Source organism: Macrobrachium rosenbergii, chromosome 18 (genome assembly GCF_040412425.1).
Source record: "Macrobrachium rosenbergii isolate ZJJX-2024 chromosome 18, ASM4041242v1, whole genome shotgun sequence".
NCBI lineage: Eukaryota > Metazoa > Arthropoda > Malacostraca > Decapoda > Palaemonidae > Macrobrachium > Macrobrachium rosenbergii.
In genome coordinates, this window is record NC_089758.1 from 31,949,004 (window position 1) to 31,972,381 (window position 23,378).

Below are 23,378 nucleotides of genomic sequence, written 5' to 3' on the forward strand. Positions count from 1 at the left end.
TAGATCAAAGGTACAGTAATTTGTCTCAGGATGAGCTGAGCTGTAGAATTTTTGTGGATGTTACAACATTAAGATGTAATATTTGCTTCATTATAACATTTTTCTCATTCTAAACGAAAATACTATGTTGTCAGGACATTTCATTACTGATATATTTGTTATTTTGAGTCAAACTGTTTAATTTCATAAGTTCTCGAGTGTTTTCCAGTTTGTCTTCTTTTGCTGTCGTGGTGGCGCAGTGGTATGATTCTTGGCCACCAGTGAAGAGGGCCGGGGTTCAAATCCCGCCGTTCACTGATAGCTCATATTGCACCACTGCATAAATCCGGTAGCCCGCCAACCTAACGGTCTGAAAAAACCCGAGAGGTTCAGTAGGAAAATAGGTACCAACCTTCAGGCTGGGAAGTTAAACAGTGGGCCTAGCGACACACTGGCCACTTGTCATAGGCATTGGGACCTTTCACCCACTGGCTGTCAGCCAAAGAAACAGGAGATCAGTGCCTGCCCTATGAGCCTACAGAGGCCCAGGAGGACTTTAGCTTTAACTTCTTAATATAGAAATCACCTGTTTATTTTTAATGGACTTTTATTTCATTTTACAAATAAAATAGGAATTATGTAGGCTAAATGAACAGATATAAACCTATTTCTTATATTACACTGACTAATTTTTTTAAAATCAAACACAAATACCTTTTGTTCGTTAAGCATTTATAAATGTCAAAAGATGAATTTATGGGAATTTTGAAGTAAAGCATAACAGAATTTCATAAATGCTTGGAAACATTTGAATATATAATGAAAAACTCTTTTAAAATTTTCAATACGAATGGAGGAACAATTGATGGAATAAAATTTTGAGTAATGGTTCTCAATAAAAAAAAATGATATTAACGAAATGGGGATGAATTCTTAACCTAAACAATATAATATATTTAGAATAAATTAATTTAAGCCAACTATCATTTAACACCTATACATTTCAGCCCTGAAAATTTTACAAACAACCTAATAATGAAAATAAATATTATGACAAAATCACACCCAATGGGCAATGGAATTCCCTCTTTAATTAGAAACAATAATAAACGAATTAATATCAGAATAATATCATAACATCAAGCCTCACCTATACGTTTCAGACTTCCAAAAGTGAACAAATGCCTAATAATGAACATAACCATTTTCACCCAATGCACAATGAAATTTCCTCTGTAATTAGAAACGCTAATAAACGAATTAATAACCTAATAATACCATCAGTCAAATTTTTCGTCCGCGGGAGTTCAGGCCCCCCTCCCCCTCTCCCCCTCCCCCTCCCAACCACCTAATTAAAAAAAACATGGCCACCCAGCAGCAGCTACCTAATATACTCTCTTCTCTGGGACTCTGATCCTTTTCATCTTTATGGCTTCAAAGGCTGATTAACTCGAAGCCCGGGGGCTTCGTCCACCCTCCCCCCCCCGTAATTGAATTACGAGAAATTACAGACCTTTTGCTGATGCAGTTAACAACGCTGCTGCGTTATGAGGACAGGTAATAATGGCAGAGCTCATTAGACTAATTCAAAGAAGTCTTTTATCCCGCTGCAATGTCCGTTGGATAATCATTTTATCGTGTGGGACTAGGCGAACGGATGCCCATCCATCGGGGGGCGATGCCCCAAGAACTTGTAGTACATTGTTCTTTGTGATACGTGTATGTGTTGTGTACGAATGTAATTCTTGTTCGTGAGATAACAACAGAGGCGTAAAGAATAAGTAATCTTATCAAAGAGTTATGTTCTAGTTCTTATGCATAGGTTTTCTGAATGCAAAGAGACGGGGTGGGATTGTATTCAGATTTTTTATTTTTTTGTTGGGGGGGGCGCCATTATTATTGAATATCTCATATGAAAGTAATCATGTTTTCTGTTATGCTGTATCGTCAGAAATATTCTGTTTATATATATATATATATATATATATATATATATATATATATATATATATATATATATATATATATATATATATACATACATACATACATACATAAATTTTCTATATCTCTCTCCCGACAAAATGTAGAGCCACTCTCGGAAGGCCTTTCAAGCAAACTTTCCACCGAGACTTTCGAGAATAACTTTGCACGATAATGCATATTCATTACTCCCCTTTCGACCACACAGAGGAACGTCAAAGTTTGGCAGATTGTAAAAGACTGAGTGACTAAAAGTATACGATGCCTTTCGTGATATTCAGAGGATAGAGACACACGACAAGAATTAGAACATTTGGAAATGTGAAAAAATGTGCGAGACTGGTGTCCATGTTACTGTAAAATGTTTTGTAGACATGTCAGAGGCTTGCATACAGTAAAACATGTTGTAAACATGTCGGGGACATGTATACAGAAAAACATGTTGTAAACATGTCGGAGACTTGTCTACAGTAAAACATGTTGAAAATATGTTGGAGACTTGCATAGAGTAAAGCATATAAACATGTGGAGCCTTGCATACGGTAAAAAAATATTGTAAACATGTCAGAGACTTGTATACAATAAAACATGTTGTAAACGTGTTGGAGACTTGCATACATTAAAACTTGTTGTAAACATGTTGGAGACTTGCATACAGTAAAACATGTTGTAAACATGTTGGAGACTTGCATACTGTAAAAAATGTTGCAAACATGTTGGAGACTTATAACATAAATATCACAAACAGGTTGACAACAAATCAACAATTACAAGATTAACGGTGAGTCCAGTAGCATATGTCATAAACATGTCAGAGACTTATTGCATACATATCACAAACAGGCTGACAACAAATCAACGATTGTAAGATTAAGGGTGCTTCCACAGACATACAAACAGGTTGAATACAAGTTGACGACTTATTGGTTGTCCCAACAAGCACAACCCAAAGTTCATTCTCGACACATGGTCGTAGATTTGTTTCCAACCTGTTGGTGATATGTATGCCATAAGGTGCCAATGGGTGTTTATTACATGTTTTATTGAAGTATGGACTCATGAGAGTAAATCCCACCATACACACACATTGGAGACTTGTCACATACATATCACAAACAAACTGAAAACATGTCATCATCAGCATATGGAGAACGAATCCTTGAGAGATGCTGGATAATCATATGAAGCACTGGTTAATCCTTCCAATAAGTTGCTGACTTGTATTCAACCTGTTTGTGATATGTTTGTGATAAGTCTCTGATGTGTGTTTATGAAATATTTAACTGCAGGGTGGATGTAAGAGTTAGTTTTGGGCAGATTGACAGACATATCAGAAATCTTTCTTGAGGGACAACAGTCTGAGTCAAACTGGATGTTTTAATTGAATCCTGTGTGAAGCATCTTTTTACTTAAGCAATATATTTAAGCAATATATTCATTTCTCTGTGGGCTATTGCGAATTGAAATAGTGCAAGAATGATCAAATGCTTCATTACAGCTTAACATTCCTAGTTGACTCTATTTAAAAAGAAATTATTTTGCTTTCCAAATACATTTTTATGGGCAATTTGGCCGTGGGGATTGCAAGGTATGAAACACAATGTTCCTGGCAGTACGACATGTTAGTCTATGTTGAATTTAAAAGATGTCATAAGCAAAAAACCTAAACCATCTAGGCACTAAGTGATAACACGTCCAATTACTTAGGTCGCATTACCATTCATGTGTGTTTATTGTCCTAACTGGAAGTGGCAAGGCTTAACAGCACCCATTTTCCCGTATCAATAATTACTCGCAACTTTCGGGTGGATATACAACGTTTGGTCATCAAATCTTTGCAGTGGCTTTTACAGAATTTTCTTTGTTACTTCTTACAAACATTGTATGTAAGGTTCTGTTCATACTGTTGAATATTTAATTTAACCTAAGTTTATAAAATTTTGTTTTTATAACTTTTCTTTGAAATGTAATGGGTTTTTAAGCTTACTGCTATAATCTGGAAGAGCTTATTTTGAAATCATGCCTAATTCTTACCGAAGGAATTACGAGAATATTACTAGATATAAAAAAGTTTCTATTACAAAAAGGATATTCACAAGGAAAATGCCATTTAAAAAGTAATGTTATATATAAAAATATATATATATATATATATATATATATATATATATATATATATATATATATATATATATATATATATATATATATATATATATATATATATATATACAGTAAGTAGAATTCACCACATCTTGGAAATACCTTTCACCCAAAAGAAATTACAATTTACTTAGGAGAGTTGGTACCCATTCAACAGTGACATGAATAAAATAAATAACGATAATTGACACATTCAAATCCTTAAACTATAATAATAATAATAATAATAATAATAATAATAATAATAATAATAATAATAATAAAAGCTTTATATCTATAAATTCCTGCCTGCCACAAAATCAATAAATAGAAAGAGATTCAGAGAAGGCTAGAATTATCAGGTATATTAACTTTGTGTATAAAAAGTTTGCCAGACGGGACAGCTGTCTGACTGGTTTTTCCAACTTAGCTTTTAATATTAGTTGGAAACTTCGAGAGACAGTGGAACACTTTTTGTACTTCCTCACCCAAAACTTTAACTATTTTGATATATTCTTTCCTCTGGGGCTATATATTTTTGCTTTTAACTTCAACTTGTTCTATTCATTCTTCTCATATTATATAATATAATATATATATATATATATATATATATATATATATATATATATATATATATGTATATATATATATATATATATATATATATATATATATATATATATATATATATATATATATATATATATATATATCCTGTGATACAACAAACTTGCAAAAATACTTTTTTACTTTTTCATTTAAGTCATTTCCTCTGTTTCCCCCCACCCCTCTCTCTCTCTCTCTCTCTCTCTCATTTGCTTTCGGGGTGGCTCCTAATCGCCCCAAATGCTTTTACCCAGAGTTCCTCTTAATTCAGCAATTACGTGTGAATGAGTATTAAGAGAAAGCCTTTGCGACCTCCCACTTTTCCCAAACCAATATTTATTTTTTCGTAAAAGCCAATTCTTTCATATTTGAATTCTTCCAATACTTTTCTTTTGAAATATTTACTTTAAAAGTAACTTCTGAAATCGAAGCCCTTTTTTTATTTATTTCTTATGCAATGTATTTGGCATTTGACAAGGAAACACATCCAAGTATAAAATGCGCCGAAGTTTCTTCGGCTCAATCGAGTTTTCTGTACAGCCGCTACAGCGTAGAATCAAGGCCGCCGAAAATAGATCTATCTTTCGGTGGTCTCGGTATAATGCTATATGAGCCGCGGCCCAGCAAACTTTAACCACTGCCCAGTGTTGGCCTACCCTACATCGTTGCCAGAAGCACGATTTTGGCTAATTTTAACCTTACATAAAATAAAAACTACTGAGGCTAGAGGGCTGCAATTTGGTGTTTGATGATTGGAGGGTGGATGACCAACATACCAATTTGCAGCCCTCTAGCCTCAGTAGTTTTTAAGATCTGAGGGAGGACAGAAAAAAGTGCGGTAGAAAACTAAAAACCAATAAATGATAATTTTGTAATTATTCATCTGTAATTCAGCGTTGGGAACATGGGAAAATGACGGGAATTATACAATAACCCTTAATTTGACCATGTACTGTCATCCCAAAACTGATGTGTCATAAAATAATGACAAATGAATGGCATAAATTATTATGCAAATCAAAATGATCAATTATATTTTACCTGATATTTATTGGTAATTCATATTTTGATTAATTTGTGAAACAGGAATTACGATATCAATAGCCACACAAAATTTGACACAGTCATGATATTTCAGTTTATATGGACGCTCACTGTTAATTTATTTTTTTATTTATTTTGTTAATTTATTTCTTTTTTAATAAATTATCTCTTCTCTCTGTATTTCCCATTACCTTCTGTTACTTATTTCTAATGAACACCATAATATTCTTTGGAAGCTTGAATTTCGAGTCAGTGGCCACTCAGGGCTTGTTCCATACGAACAGGATTCATCTTCTGGATAATAATAATAATAATAATAATAATAATAATAATAATAATAATAATAATAATAATAATAATAATAATAATAATAATAAGTATCAAGACCTGAAAATCGAAATAAGAAGGATATGGAATATGCCAGTGGAAATTGTACCCACAATCATAGGAACACTAGGCACGATCCCAAGATCCCTGAGAAGGAACCTGGAAAAACTAGATGCCGAAGTAGCTCCAGGACTCACGCAGACGAGTGTGCTACTAGAAACAGCGCACATATTGAGAAAAGGATGGACCTCTAAGGAGGCAGGATGTACCCCGGAACCCCACACTAAAAACCACCCAGTCGAATAGGATGTTTGTGAAAGACCGAAAAAAATAATAATAATAATAATAATACCTACTAAATATTGATAAATCCCTCCTGCTTAAATGAACATCATCTTTGATAGGAAACTGGTTATTGAAGAATAGGATTAAATTTCGAAAAACAAAAACAGGAATATTACCACAGCCAAAAAAATGTGGTGGAGAAAGCGCAGACCTGAGATGGATGGAAAGAATTACGAGAAGCGCCAATTATTCTCTTTTTGAATGTGATTCTGATTTATGGTGGTACTTTTGGGAAAGAAAGAGAATAATAAATTCGGTAATGGGGGTTAATGGGTCACGTTTCACTCTTAAATGACAGGTATTCGGGGAGAGAGAGAGAGAGAGAGAGAGAGAGAGAGAGAGAGAGAGAGAGAGAGAGAGAGAGAGAGAGAGAGAGAGAGAGAGAGTTAAAATATTGTTCTTGTTATCATACTAAAAATATTAGGTCCCCTGAGAGAGAGAGAGAGAGAGAGAGAGAGAGAGAGAGAGAGAGAGAGAGAGAGAGAGAGAGAGAGAGAGAGAGAGAGTGTTAAAATATTGTTCTTATCATTCAAAGAACATTAAATCCCTTAGCTATTCCCAGCACAGAATAGTATGCAGATAATTCTACCATTGTTGCAGTTATTTTTCCTCCCAAATGCAAGTTAGTAATAATAATACTATCAATAGCAATAGTCCCGAAGGACCAGCAAATGGCGCGGTGTGTTCGGGTAATGGGCTGAAACCCTAAAAAGCTAAGACTTAGCTAATTGCCCCAAGTATTTAACAGTGCTTGGTGTCACCTACTATACCAAGCATCGATGTCATAGCAACGGAAAAAAAGTAAAAAATGCGCCGGAGTTTCTTCGGCGCACTCGAGTTTTCTGAACGGCCGCTACAGCTTATAATCGAAGCCACTGAGAATAGATCTATCGTGAACCACGTCCCGGTGGTTGCCTATCCTAAAACGTTCCCAAAAGCACGATTATGGCTAACTTTAGCCCTAAACAAAATCAAAACTGCTGAGGATAGAGGGCTGTAATTTGGTATGCTTGATGAATGGAGGGTGGATGATCAACATTTGCATCCCTACCCCATTCCCCTTCAATGATGGGAAATTATAATATAAAGGAAAGAAAAATATTATAATGTTCAATTTCTAAAGCATTTTATTTTATATATAAGAAATGAATTTTACTTTTACTCAAGTTTTAAGAAATAAAAAATTTAGATTTCAGACATTATTCCTCTAGCGAAAAAAAAATAAAATTAAAGCAGTGTTCCTTTTATTGCAAATTGGAATTAAAGCATTATTTCTTTGGTAATTAATAGAAAATAAAGACATTACTGCTGCATCAGTAATGGGAAACATATCATTGTTTTTTGCTTTACTGAAATATCAATGTGAGGGTCTGTAGAGGACAACGCACATCGCATACTTTTAGAAAGTGCCTCGTTACCCCCCAGGAAAGGTTTCATTGCCCCCACGGGGGTAATTACCCCCCGTTTGAGAACCACTGCTCTAAATACAGAACTTCCCATAAACAGAAAGTACTATTGGACTGTGGAACAGCCTCCCTGAAAATGTTGGGCAATTGAAGTTCAGGGGACGATGCGATGCATTACTATCCGAAAACTATTCTTCTCGTATTTGACTTTATTATTTTGTTACATTAAGTTTTGTCTTCTTTAATTACTGTTCTGTTCTATCTGTATTTCCTATTATCGTCTGTTACTTCTTTCTAACGAACACCATATTCTTTGTGAGCGTGGATTTCAAGTCAATGGCCCCTTTGGTGGGCTTGTTTAATAATAATAATAATAATAATAATAATAATAATAATAATAATATTAAAAAGGATGGCCATCCATTTTTGATAAGACCTGTTTAAAAAAGCGTCTATTCCCTTCAAATAATAATAATAATAATAATAATAATAATAATAATAATAATAATAATAATAATAATAATAATAATAATTAGAAAAATAAAGTCCATACTACCGCGGACACTCTTTTTCCAGTTAAGATCGAGAAGTTATATCAAATAATAATAATAATAATAATAATAATAATAATAATAATAATAATAATAATAATAATAATAATAATAATCTCTTAAAATTACTTATCCAGCACTTTCTAGGTACCACGAATACTCCCTCGACGCGAATTCCTAATTAAACTTAAATTTCCTCTTCCCCTTATTGCCTTCAATTGAATTTATAATTTAGGCCAGAGGCCAAGCACTTGGACCCACGAGGTCATTCAGCGCCGAAAGGGAAATTGAGAGTATAAAGGTCTGAAAGGGGTCACAGGAGGAAAACCTCAAAGCAGTCGCACTATGAATCACTTTTTAAGAGGGGGTTGAGGAAAGTAAGATGGAAGAAAAAGAATATGGAAGGAAACAGTACAGTACAAGGAATAAGGAATGAAAGGGGCTGCAGCTAGGGGCCGAAGGCACGCCGCAAAGAACCTTAAGCAATGCCTACAGCGCACTGCATGAGGTTCATTGACGGCACTACTCCACTAAGGGGGAACACTACTCCTTGACCCGAACTCCTAATTTTAAACTTGAATTTCCCCTTCCTCTCCCCCTTATTGCTTTGAAACACTTGTCCCAGTTACTGACGATTATCGACGTGACCCGTCCTACGCTGCAATAAACCAGGTAGACACATCAGTACACCAATTTTTGTCGAACTGACACGACAAAAGCGTAATCTAATTATACCATTCATTTCGCGAGTGAACGCAAGGTCCGTTTCGATATTTTAGGCATTGAATATTCCAGGTCTGTTACAGAATTCGACTCCGCTTATTACGTGTGCTCTTTAATGGTTTTTGTTAAAAATTGCATTTTTTTGTAATTGGAGAGACTGATTGTACCACGTGTTGCTATTAGGTTTTTCTTACATTTTATAATTAGCACAAGACTATAAATATACTTTACACCAAAGTATTTTTGTCAACGTATACTCATTAACTAAAACATTTTAATCAAAGTGGGTAATGTAAACAGCTTTAGTAGGTAAAAATGCTTATCACGATTAACAATATTTGGGAAATTGCTTGATAAATATCCTTGTTTGCCTGCTTGAATGCATCTGGAAAATTAAAATCAAGCGGATATAATGTAAGCAGCTTTTAGAAGGTATAAAACCGCTTATCACGATGAACAGTTAAAATTTCATATATTTTATACTTTAACATTTACTGTTTAAGGAATATCAATGTCATCCAACGGAATCTAAGGGTACCGAATTAGCGAGTGGTCATAATGGCGTGAAATCGTGGATAATTTCGTAGCGAACGAATTAAGAGACAAGGAAACAGTTTTCCCCATATGTCAATGGTAATTATTTCAATAGGTCTTATACTTCATCTTAAGTAAACCCATTACTTTCTTCAGCACTGCAGTGGCTTACCGAACTGCTGCGTAAGCTACGTGTTATCACGAATGCCATTATATCGAATAGGCAAACTCACTCACTCACTAACCTCTCAACTTCCCAAGCAAGTCGTTATCGGCTCTCTCTCTCTCTCTCTCTCTCTCTCTCTCTCTCTCTCTCTCTCTCTCTCTCTCTCAAGTCGTTATAGTCTCTCTCTCTCTCAAGCAAGTCGTTATCGTCTGTCTCTCTCTCTCAGCTTCCCAAGCAAGTCGGTATCGTCTCTCTCTCTCTCTCTCTCTCTCTCTCTCTCTCTCCTAACGATGCCAGGGAGAGGCCTCCACTGAAGAGTACTCAGCATCGACCTATCCACATGGTTATCCACATGGTACTAAGTAACGTATATTCCATTTCGACAGTATATTCTCTTTTTATAAAGTATTGTAAGCCTTTATCAAGTAGCTTGACTAAAACTGCATTAAACATTTAATCCTATTCAAGCTGCGTTAATACTCATGAGATTTGTCAAGGTAACATCTACACTGCACCCCTGGCTGCAACAACTTCCATTCCTATTGCTGAAACTCCATTCAGATTCTCTTCCGTCTCACTTTCCACCCTCCAACAATTTACATTATTTTTTTTTTTCGCGCCTGATGAACTCCATAGGGGGCCCAGTTATCGTTCTTTAGCCTAAACTTAATATTGCAATTCCTATCTAAGTGTCTAAGATTCTTAATTTACCCAAATTGGATAATTTAGTCCCCTGGGGTCAGCCCACTATTTTCTTAGGCATGTTTCCCAGGACCGTTGCCTTCAACAAAGTTCAAACCACAAGTTAACAGTAATTAGGAAAGGGATCATCACTCTAGGTCTTAAGCATTTGGGAGAAGTCAGTTTCTAAATCCAGACTATAATTTTAACGATGAATTACTTACATCTTACTAGTCTGCTTTAAAGATAGGTAATCTGGCTTCCGCGAAAGTATATGTACTGGCTTCAGCTAAAGTATATATATGCAACAACTCTAGAGCTAATTACACAAAGGCATGTTTTCTCATGCTGTATTTAGTTTAATGTAATATAGGCAAAGTTTTTACTTTAGACTATTTGAAGTAATGAAGTTCCACTTCAACTTAAAACTCGAACATTTACTTTTGACTTACTGAATCACTTGGCTTATTGTATTAATGAAGTCCCACTTCAAATTAATTTTGACGGACTCACGAACCCTAAATTCTCAATAATAAGTTAAACATTTACTTCCAGACCAAATCATAAGTTCGTAAATAAAAGTTAATTCCATATTACGATCAGACAGTCAAAATTAGATAGTCAAAAATACAATCACAACAAAGGCTTATACACTTTACTATAATGGAGGACAAATATAGTCTATCAACACCTTGCTAATTAAATTCATATCTTTCAGCTGGTGTAGAGGAAGGTGCTAAACAATGGCATGAATTTTTAGTTTATTTGGTGACAAAACAGGGCAGTTCATGGCAAAAATATAAAGTAAACATAATCCTAGTCCCTAATTTATACAATGTGGTTACGTAAATTCAAACCCTTAAACTCTTCAACTATTATCAGCAAACTTACTTACACAGTCAGCAAACTAAAGTTAAATTTAAACTTCCATAATGAAAGACATCCATGTTCCATTTTTAGATATTTATGGTCAAAAGCATATTACATACACCTACAGGTAAAACCTGAAACCGTTCAGTTACTAGTACAATTATCACAGCAAACTTGAAATTAAACTTCTAACATTGACATTTACCGGTGGTTCTAAATCATTTGCAGAGAGCAGCCAGAAGAAATTAATTAGGCAGCAATGGGTAACCAACAGTCCATAGGAACGACCTTACTGTAGAACAGCTGAGCAAGAACTGACTAGATATGCTGGCCAGGATTGCTAACCAAAGGACTAAGACAAGTCCTTAAGATTTATGATAACTGGAATTAAATACAAGGCTTGACTTAGTATGCAATACAACGTACCTTAGTACAATATTAGGTCTGTTCAATGTACAGTATCAAATTAAATTAAAAGCACAAATCTTTTGGTACATTTTTTACAAAGTATCAGTAAAATATTAGTCTGTTCATTGCATCGTCTTCATTGAGGTAATTCAGTCAAAGATACTTTAGAATTTACCAAATTTACCAAATAGTTACGTTAATTCAAAACTTACTCGAAACATTCATTGTATAGTCCTCATTGAGGTGATTCAGGCTAAACTGAGAAAGTTTAGAAAATAATTTAATTCAGACTAAGTACTTGACATTAAATTTCTGGAGCAACAACTATCAACTCAGGCACTGGAAAACACAGTATAATTAAAAAGTACACAACTAATGACCGAAAATTACTTTGGATAATTAAATATTAAATCTGAAAAGCATTAAGTTAGAGTAAAAAGTAAAATAACTACTTTGAAGGAGGTCAGCAATAGATCCAAATTTTAACTACACAAACCATCTATACTAAAATATTTCACAAATTAAAAGTGAAAATAAAAGATTTAACTTCAACGAAGCCCACAAGTTAACAGTAGGCTTCTCGAACAATGACAAAAGTACAGTTTGTTCAATGCATTGGCATCGAAGTTCAGTGTGGGTTTGTTAATTTTATCAAAATGCAGTAAAATATCGGAGTGTTTATTGTATATGACATGATTCAGTAATGTAACTTGTCAAATATTTACGTTAATACAAACTTAGAGTTACAAAAAAAAAAAAAAAAAAAAAAAACAGATTCGTCAAAACTGACTTATACGTTTGAAATTAATTCAACAGAAAGTTACATTACTTTCCCAGGACACATTTAAGAGTTAATGTCCCTTTAAACCTACAGACAAATGCAAGTAAACTTAATATTGAAATTCAGATATTTGAAATTACTTTGATCTTATGTAAAATAATGAATTAGCAAAAACTTCTGAAAACTGAAAACTACGTTAAAATAAATCTAAAAGTATATAAAAAACTAAAAGTATATCTAAAATATAGACTATGACAGTAAGTATATTTTTGAAAATTATGGTAACATTATTAACCATTTTGAAAGTTTAAAGACTGAAAATCAATGAATAAGAAAATCAATGAATAAAAAGTTACTTTGAAGAAATTACGTTACTTATTATCAGTTTTCTTTAAAAGTAGATTTCTGTTATCTTTAAAAGTTTAATCTAAGATTAATACCAAACTTAATAAAAAACTTAAAGACAAGTAAAAGGAACATTAACTCTTAATAGCTGACCAGTGCCTTAGTACCTGAAAGAAAAGTGTCTTTGTACCTGGAAAAAAAAAAAAACCTCCCATTGCCCTGCCCGCAGGTCCGAAGACCTACGGGACAAGACATGGGAGGCCCTCCACCCCTACAGGGGCCCAGCCCCCGCAGGGGTGGAGGAAAAAAAAAAAGCCAGGTTGGTTGGTTGGTTGGTTTATCTAAAGCTCACCTTGGGGACTAAAAACCAATCCTGGTTGGTAAGATATTCCTTCAGGTTTGTCAGTATATCTGACATTAATTCATACCTTTGGACTCGGTCCTCAAACTGCCTTTCTTTATGGCTTCATAAGTTTTTTCTTATTCACGGCCATCTGGAAGAAATATTAATTTTACTGTCATACATATAAAAAAATTTCATAAATAGCTTGTAGAATGAAACCCATGAAATCTAGTACGGAAAAGTATAAAGTTATATTTATATTCACACCTCCCAGGATTCTAAAAGTTTAAAATTTAAGATTTGACTTTTAATATCTAGCTTTAGTTTAATAAAACCTCAAATTTCAATAAAAATTTTTAAATAATTTACCACAAATTTATTTAAACTATGCGGAATGATTTCCGTAAAGGAAACCTACATTTATTCATATTCATAATTAAAGTAATGAGTAAAGCAAAACAAGAACTCAAAAGCAAACCAAAGTCAAAGTACTAATAATGAATACGAACCTTAAACTAAGATTTTCATGTGGTGTTAACTGGGTATTTCGTAGACCGTACTCTACTATAATCTATCTTCGTTTCTCCAGAGCCTGCAATGATTGTAACTTGTAATATGGAACTAAATCCAATCACTATATAAAAGAATCTATATTGTCGAATAAGCCACAGAGTTACTGCCGATTATTTAAGGAAAAAATATACGGGAAGATTTTACCTACTTAGTTATTGTTATAAGCTGTTTTTTAACTTTCACTAGAAAACTACACCACTACACCACAAATTAAAATTTAAGTTACGGCCAAGAATTAAGATCAGTATAACTAAGCATAATCACAACAGCTAACAATCACAACAGCTAACATATAGTCATTATCACAATAACATATCCTATCACTATAAGGAATAAGAAAAACCTAAGATCTACCTACACCACAAAGGATTCACTAAATGGTATAAAACCTTTAAGAATTAGACGGTACTATATTGAAACCGAATAAAAACAGCATTTATTGAAACCTTAAACTATATAAGTACTTAATAGCTTCAAAAATATTTAAAATGAAAACAATTTAAAGTAAAACGCTCTAAACATGGCTGGAACCTTAATTAAGAGTTATTTTAAGTAAATGTACAAACTTTAAATAAACGTTCAAAACATTAACTGCAACCACACCTATATATTTATATGTCTGGAAAATTATACCAAAATAAACTCACTAGACCCACGACTGAGTATTCAATCAACTTTAAACCCAGTCTTAAAATAAAAAGAAACTTAGCGTTTGTTGTCTGAAGAAGACATCTGTGCATCAACGTCCAAAAGTCAGAACGGCCATACTTCCCCACATATTACTAACAAATCCAGCGAAACGTGGATGTATCATAACACGGCCCCAGTTTTCAACAGCAAAAAGTCTCGATACCATCGGAAAATCAACACCGTCTAAACACTTCGACAGAACCGCAGCAACAACTGTTCGTGCAACATTTTTTCAAGCTGACAACAGCTCGCACTGACATCAACTCAAGGACAATGGACAACACAAACTGATTCTCGTTTTCTTTGTGTTTAAGGGAGGACTGAAGATGACCTCATGGTACATCCCTTCAGCTCGGGCAGCAAATTTTTATTCTTCGTTCTATTTCGTCCAGGTGCTCTGTTAAAGTTGCCTTTGCTTTATCGTGTAAAATTGCTTTCATTAATCATTCTAAGAAGGTTGAATGATAATTCTTCGGTTTTATAAATAGTCATTGTGAGGAATATAAAATTTTTATATTTCATATATCCTTTCCTTGAATCAATTCCATTGGCCAATGAAAGTTTTATTTCGGCGCTCTCTCTCTCTCTCTCTCTCTCTCTCTCTCTCTCTCTCTCTCTCTCTCTCTCTCTCTCTCTCTCTCTCTCTTTGTAACCACACACACACAAATACAAACTGACGTGGAACAAAAAACACTTTGAAAATCTAAATTTCTAACCTCGTAAGAATATGCAAACAATGAGTATTTATTCCCATCGTGACAATTCCAGTAACGAACAGATATTTCATAATTTTTTTTCAGGCCGTCAAAGGTGTCCTTTTTTATGAAGAGAGACCAATTTCATTAAAAGGTTTCTTTTCAGCTTCCCTTTTAACAAAAAAACAAAAGAAAAGACCGTATTTTCCTTTCTTGCAAATCATCCTTGTCTAATAATCCCGAATCCATGGTCCTTGTCGGTGACTTCCAACGTAACTGATTTTCGCATAAGCAAGACATTTTTACCCAGTGTCTGTTTTCCATCCAACGAAGCTAGTAAGTGTTGTGTTTTCGTGACTGTGTGATCAAGGATTTTTAGGTTTGATATACTGTTAATTTGGGGAAAGGAAGGCGTTTAGTGTTTTAGTTCGTTGGATTTCAGTGAATAATGGGTTCTAAGGACTTTCATGTAGGAAAATTGGTGTCCGATGGTATAGTTGTATTTTAGGTACTTGGTGTAAAGGGGTTTTTGTTAAGGGTTGTGTAGTTTTATATATGAATGTGGGTGAATGTTTCTATTGAGTATATATGCAGCTCTAGTCAAACTTTTAATTACTTAAGTGGACCTCGTACTTAAAGTGGTATGTTTTTGGGTGATTTTTCTCAAACTTAATATTAATCATACTTTATATTTTTGGGTGATTATTATATAGTATGTTATATTTCATATTTTTGGGTGATTACTATACTTAAAGTATGTTATATTTTTGGGTGAGAATTATTTTTTGGGTGAGTATTCTCAAACTTTAAAATACTGAAGTGGTATGTTATATTTTTGGGTGATTTTTTAAGTAAACTATTAACTGGGTAATTAAACTTGTTAAACACTTGTGCAATAACTAATGGTCCTTGGTTTTAATTTAAATTTGTGGATAACGTATTTTTTACATAACCAGTGTGAAGTGTTGTAGGTAAAAGGTGCGGTTCAATTGAATTTAGTTTAAATAAAAGCTTAATTTTCGGTAGCTAAAACTTTAAGGTTTAAGTTGGTCTTAAAATCTGCTTGTGGTTGTGGTTCAGGTTTATAAAAAGGTTACATTTTCTTGTCTGTGGTTCAGTTAAACTTGAAGTTTGTATGTATTATATATTAATGAACTTTCAACTAAAGTAATTATATTTGGTTATTTGTTAATTATCTTACGTTTTTTAATTATGAAATGGTTGTGGGTTATAGGGGTTTTCAGTTGTGGTTGAATTAAACTTCTAATTTTCAGTCCATTAGATTCAGTCCATTAGAAAAGTAACTTTGTCCATTTTTTAAGTTGGACTAATTTACTCAAATTTCCTTGTCTTTATTGTAAGGTGTTTACTGTAAGGTGAGAAAGTTTGAAGTATTAGAGTAATTGTCCTTAAGTCGGACTATAGGTTACTCATATTTCCTTGAACTAAGTCTTTGTTGTAAGGTGGAAGTTTAAGGTATAATTGTTCCTTCTTATTACAGGATCGGTTCGCTGGAAGTGAGTTACTTGATTAGAAGAATTTTCGTATTAGAATTTTGGTCTGCAAGGACTCTGTTCTACCAATCACGTTGAAAAAGTGTTGTTAGAAAAATACTGGTCTTCAAGCTTTCTCGATTCTACCCATCACGTTGGAGGTGTTGGAAAAATTCTGGTCTGCAGGCACTGTTTCTACCACTCACGACGTTGCAACAGATCTTGAAAGACTTCTGGTTTGCAAGAACTTTGAATTTATATACCTATCGCATTGGAACGATCTGTTTACACCATATATTGTACAGTACTGATGCCTGAATGTTTGTGCTTACTGTATGGCAGTTTATAATCTCTCTCCCTTTCTGCAAATAAACTCTCTCCCTTTCTGCAAATAAAGAACTACGCATTTTTTTTTTAGCAGTTTTTAACTTAAACCGTTATAGAATGCTGTAGATTTCGCAACTTCAGTACTATGGCTGAAGTAATTGTGTTCACCAATAAATTTTCATACTAATTAGCTAACGTTATGGTCTACTTACCCTATACCTGAAACTTGTAAATGTTCATACAAATTGGCTGATGTTGTGGTGGTCTACTTATCCTGTACCTGAAATTTTTCAAAGATATTTAAAATTGCTTAAAGGCAAAAATGCATACATTAAAGGCAATGTTATTTAAAATTGCTTAAAGGCAAAAATGCTTACATTCAAGGCAATGTTAAGTAAAACGTAAGTGCTAACAATAGAAGGTTACTAGTACACTAAAAATAAGATTTTAATATAACTACGATAAATTGCCAAGGTGCTTTCAACTGAAACAATCATACATTGTTGAAAGATAATCTTCGGATACATGATAGGAAAACGCGAGAGTATCACACTTCAAGTCAGAAGTATGATCGTTAAGCTAAGTAGTCTTGGGTAATTTTATGATACTTACGGCCTGTCCACACTAGCAGGCATGCCCGACGGGCACTTCCAGCTGTTTATATTTTCTGTTCTGAAGCAGTTACCAGACAATCTCATCGTTCTGGCTCCATACTTCTCTCTGTTTTGAAGCAGTGTTACCAGACAATCTCATTGTTCTGGCTCCATACTCAGTCGGTCCGTATAGTGGAACGGGTTATGGGAACAATGTTTGCCCGTCGGGCAGTGCCCGCTAGTGTGGACTCTGCTTTATATTACAAAGGAAGTCATAACTATGATCTCGACAAATTAAGTCCTAACTATGACCTTGTTAAAGTGTCTTAATATCCTTAAACTATAAACATGGTCACAATATGGGTCTATATTTCCAAATAGAGTTCACTTGTAACATATGAAATGAATTCAAGCATTTAGATAATCTCTCAACCCAGACACCCAATTGTTTGGTGAAACCCCCACATCTAATGAAATTTAAAACCTCAAAATACAAATCTCGGAATACTACACCCTTCACGGAATAATCGTAACCCACAAACACACTAAATGGTATTTCATGTGACTGAGCTAAAATGGTTGTATGTGAACGCAAAGAAGCTTCGACGAATTATTCTTGGTCTCCAAACCACACGCCCCGTAGAGAGGGGGTAGCGCCGTCAGAGAACTAAACAGGGTGCACTGTAGGCAATACTAAAGGTTCTTTGCAGCGTGTAGGCTTCTAGCTGCAATCCCTTTCATTGATTTTACCGTACCTCCTTTCATATCCTTCAGCCATCTTGCTGACTACCATATCTTAATATTTCGTAGTGCAACTAAGAGGTTTTCCTCCAGATACACCTTGGGAAACGTTTTATTGTCAATTTCCATTTCAGCGCTGAATGACCACATAGGTCCCAGTGCTTGGCTATTGGCCTAAACTCTATATTCCATTCCGTTCCATTCCATATGGATTGTCTTTTAACTACAACAGCGGTGCTTAATTCCACCGTTGAGTAGTCACATTAATCAGTGCAGTTGGACGTCAGTGTAATATGGAAATTTGGTAGATTATCGTTAGAGGGAAAACAGTACGTAGTGGAACTTAATGTTGGAAGATTAACACGGAGTGAAATGTCAGTTTGAGCAAGCCTTGAGCGGAGACCATGGCAAATGCTTAACTGCACAGAGAGAGAGAGAGAGAGAGAGAGAGGAGGGGAGAGAGAGAGAGAGAGAGGAAAGGGAGAGAGAGAGAAGGGGGAGAAAGGGAGAGAGAGAGAGGAAGGGGGAGAAAGGGAGAGAGAGAGAGGAAGGGGGAGAAAGGGGGAGAGAGAGAGGAAGGGGAGAAAGGGAGAGAGAGAGAGGAAGGGGGAGAAAAAGATAGAGGGAGAGGGGGGAGGGAGAGAGAGAGAGCGCGGGAGGGGGAAGAGAGAGAGAGAGAGAGAGAGAGAGAGAGAGAGAGAAATTTCAGAGCTATATGTAGGGAATGAAACCGTTTTATCAACCGGAAAATGCCTGGCGGAAATGTAGGAGGAATTGCAGGGCTGTAAATGAAAATGGAAAGACCATATCATGAGAATCCCCTTCGCCATTTTACTTGTAATGCACACTGAAATGAGTTCTTTGGCTTCACGTTAACTCCCCGCGCTAATTTCACTTTTATCAGAACACGGATTATGATGTACTGAACCTGCTTTGATAGATATGACGGCAATTGACTTAAAATTTCGTCGAAATTGGAAGTCCCAACGACTGTTGTTCACTTGTTATAGGCTCCATTACACCGAGTGTTCCGTTAGATCGAAGGAAAAAGTATAGTCTTTTGAAAGGAGAATAACAACCACACATTATAACATGAGACAGCATATAATGACCTGTCATCATAAGTTGACATACATATGGCATGTAATAAGCATTTATCATGTTAGTGGTAAAATAACGGCGTAGTTTGGGGCTGTACAACGCTCAGATTATAATCTGATAATTATCACTTGAGGCTCGCTATTTATCTTTATTTGTTTGTAAGAATTATTTATATTTGCGGAGTGAAATTCTTTTGCTTGCAAAAATTGTTTTTCCTCAGCGTCTCCACATAAGGCTTCTTGAAATATCATTGTTTAAGGATTGGATTTATAGATTTATATAGATTTTAGCCATACTTGCCAAGCACTGGGGCAACTGAGGTCATTCATCGCTGAAAGGGAAATTGACAGTAAAAGGTTTGAAAGGTGTAACAGGAGGAAAACCTCAAAGCAGATGCACTACGAATCAATTGTTAGGAGAGGGTGGAAAGTAAGATGGAAGAAATAGAATATGAACGGAGGTACGGCAAAAGGAATGGCAGTAGTTGCAGCTAGGGGCCGAAGGGACGCTTGCAAAGACCCTTAAGTAATGCCTACATTGCACCGCGTGGGGTGCACTGACGGCGCTACCCCCCTACTGGGGGGGAGGATTGTTTAAGGAGTCTGAACACAAGGTTACTGAAATATTACAGAATGTTTAGCAGTTTAAACAAGAGTGGTTTCTCTGGTCAGTCGTGAACATTTTTCTTTCGAAAATATTTAAAGAAAACTTTCGAAATCTAGAATGAGACCGAAATGAAAAATTAAGTTCCCACTTTATACGTTCATATAAAATTCCCACTTTATATGTTCGTATAAAATTCCCACTTTATACGTTCATATAAAATCCCCACTTTATATGTTCGTATAAAATTATTTTCCTTCAACTTCAATTTGAACTTCTTGACCAAAAATTCTTGACCAGTTCATTGTATCGAAATGAAAATGGCATTTGGATTTTTCCTACCTCTGAGATCCGTGAATGCATTTAACAAAATCCGTAAGCAAATGTCAATCCCTAAAGCACTGCGTTGTAATTACGAACTCGAAGTTCCCTTAAGGTATAGTAAATGAAAATGGGACTTGATATATGGACATCAAGTGGGTTTCGTATACAAGTATGCTAATGCATAGTAGTGTGATATTGAAAATGACTAAATTTCTCTTTAAAACGCTTACCGAAACGATTAGCAATAACAGACGTGAAAATGAATATTGCATAGACAAGGACCATCCGTAATGAGGCCAAGAAGGATGAAAAATAAAATAAAACAAGAACATCCAATAAACGTAAGTAGGAAAGTTTCACCAGGCGATGACCCGGCAGAGGTAATTTGATTGTCCATTATACTAGCGGCAGATATTAAGGGGAGACCGAGAAATCAGGGCGTTTGGAGCCATTGCAGAGAGACCAGGAAGAGGAGGGAGGCGAAATAAACGAGAAACGATTTCGGTGGATAATGAAGACGGAAGAGGAGGAGGAGGAGGAGGAGGAGGAGGAGGAAGAGGAAGAGGAGGAGAACAGGATAGACGCGGAAAGTGGAATGGAGGTCACTGAAATAAGGGTAAGAGTTGAAATAGGTGGTGGAGATTAGAAGTGAATAAAAAAGGAAAGTTTTTTTTTTTATGGAATTCGGACAGCGAGATAGAGAGGTCCAGATAATGAGGTGGGGTACAAGGAAGTACCAGGGTCTCAGAAGGAATTTATATATATATGTATATACATTATATATACATATACATACGGGGAATAAGTAGTTAACATACGCTATGATTTATTATAAGTTATAAGGGAAAAGGGTACTTTAATATTAAAAACAAGCGATTAATTTTAGATATCTAAATTTAATTTTAAAGAAAAGCATTTTAAAGCAGTGATTTCAATCATGATACTGTTTCTGAACAAACTTTTTCAGAATGATTCGACGAACTTTTTCAGAATGATTCGGTCTTAGCGTAAAATACTGTAACAAAAAGTGACTAAATACAAAATTAGTCTTTCCACTTCGAGAGAATTTAGCCGCAGTATAGAATTAACCAAAAACTCTCATTACTTCATTACGTAGTAGACCATACACCTCATATCCCATCACCATACAACATAGGCTACCGAGCAAATGACAAAACTTAAAACTTAACACGATCCTACTAACTCTAGCAACCAGCAACAGACATTGACGGTAAAACGATATGGCTTCGGCTGCTCTCCGAGTCTAGACGCGCTATTGAAGCCTGCCTTTACCGCCATGAAGACGGGATTGCATGGGTTTTCCATTTTCGCTTTCCTGCTCAAAGCCGAGAGGTCACTGCGTTCCCTATTCGGAGCTTGGGTTCTACGAGATGATCAGGATGCAGAGATGATTGTTATACGACATTACTATCCGGACAGCCAGCAATCCGGTAGTTGTTGAGTATTGAGGTTTGAACTTACAGCGGGAGGAAACTACTGCCATTACGATGCGATATTGTCTTGGCTCGAGGTTTCTGCATACTGTTTCTGTTTACAGTTTGGCGTTTTCGGTTTTCTAGAGATTCTAGAGATTTCTAGAGAGATTTCCAAAGAGATCGCACCAGTAATGAATAAGTCAAAGTGTCATGATGTAACAAACGGAAGGAATGGAAAGGAATGGAATATATTATTTAGGCCAAAGGCCAAACACTGGGAACCATAGGGTCATTCAGCGCTGTTAAAAATTATAAAACAAATGAAGGGAATATCAAAAAGTATAAAACGCATTCATAAGGAATTTTTCCCAATAAAATCTTGCTCGTGGAGACACCATCCAGGACCGGTGAAAACTGACTGACGAGCTACTGAATTTCAAGGATGGAAGTTATGTCAGATTTGCTTGACTTCAAGGTGCAAGACTGACAGTACTAATGGCAATAATATTGAATATCACAGGAAGTAGTAAACCATTAGTCCGAGGTGAAAATCTTTACGCTTGACAATACTAATGTCAATATATTTAATACCATGGGAAAGGGGAAAACCATTAGCCTAAAATGAAAATTAAATACGGGGACATTCAAACTAGTGGGGTACTTTGCCCAAGGTATTACAACATGGATACTTCCCGAGTGGTTAAGCTCCAAAGGATTTAATAAGTTTTCTGTAATAGGTGACGGTTTCCAAATTCCTACCATACCTTTCACACATTAAGGTGGGGCGTCCTCAAGTTACTACTGAGGAAATTTCTCCCCTTGGGGTACAGGGCCGTCATTGCACTTTAAGCGTGCACTGTAGGCATTACTCAAGGGTCTTCGCAGCGTCCCTTCGACCCTTAGCTGCAACCTTTCATTTCTTTTACTGTGCCTGTTCATATTCTTTCTTCTGACTTTTCGCCCGTTCTAACAGTTGATTCATAGTGCAACTGCGAGGTTCTCTCTCGTTACCTTCCAAACCTCCTTACTGTCAATTTTCCTTGAGCTGAATTACTTCATAAGTTAGGTCCTAAATTCTATTACCTGTTCTCAAACGATTGAGACAAGGTGATCTTCAAACGAAACATGGCCTAGGAGAACCCGACCAGTTGAATTTTAACGTTCTTACTTATGTACCCAGTAAGCTTAAAAATCCAGTTATATGCTCAAGGTAAATTTAAAACCCCTGGAAAAAAAGTATATGCAAAAGTGCCCCTTTAAGAAACTCAGTATACACTAAACTTATGCCCTCAGTATTACATTCCTAAGATACAGTTTTATATTTCCGATTAAGTCGGAAGTCTGAAGTCAATTTAATGTTTCAAGGTTTCATTAGTGGTGTTTTATCAGTTATTAAAAGCGGGGAGTAATAAAATAGTTACTCCAAGTGAGGGGTCAAGATGTAGGTGGTTTACACGGTTTAAAATCTTTTACGGCATTAAAAGGACCTACAGGAAGCAATTGTCTTTGATGGTTCAAACTTTCAATTTAAGAATTGCTTCTAAACTTAAAATTTTTCTGGCTTT

The 23,378-nt window shown here is 35.3% G+C and overlaps 1 long non-coding RNA gene across 2 annotated transcripts; it reads right to left on the minus strand.

Annotated features, from left to right (window-relative positions):
- Positions 1-11,238: 11,238 nt before the first annotated feature.
- LOC136847989 (uncharacterized) lies at positions 11,239-14,722 on the minus strand. 2 transcript variants are annotated; one of them, XR_010855896.1, is made up of 4 exons: positions 14,458-14,722; positions 13,747-13,829; positions 13,247-13,388; positions 11,239-11,741 (listed from the first exon to the last, which is right to left on the minus strand). It is a non-coding gene; the product is annotated as an uncharacterized lncRNA (long non-coding RNA). The 2 variants fall into 2 exon arrangements; XR_010855895.1 differs by having other exon boundaries at positions 13,747-14,721.
- Between the last annotated feature and the right edge of the window lie 8,656 nt (positions 14,723-23,378).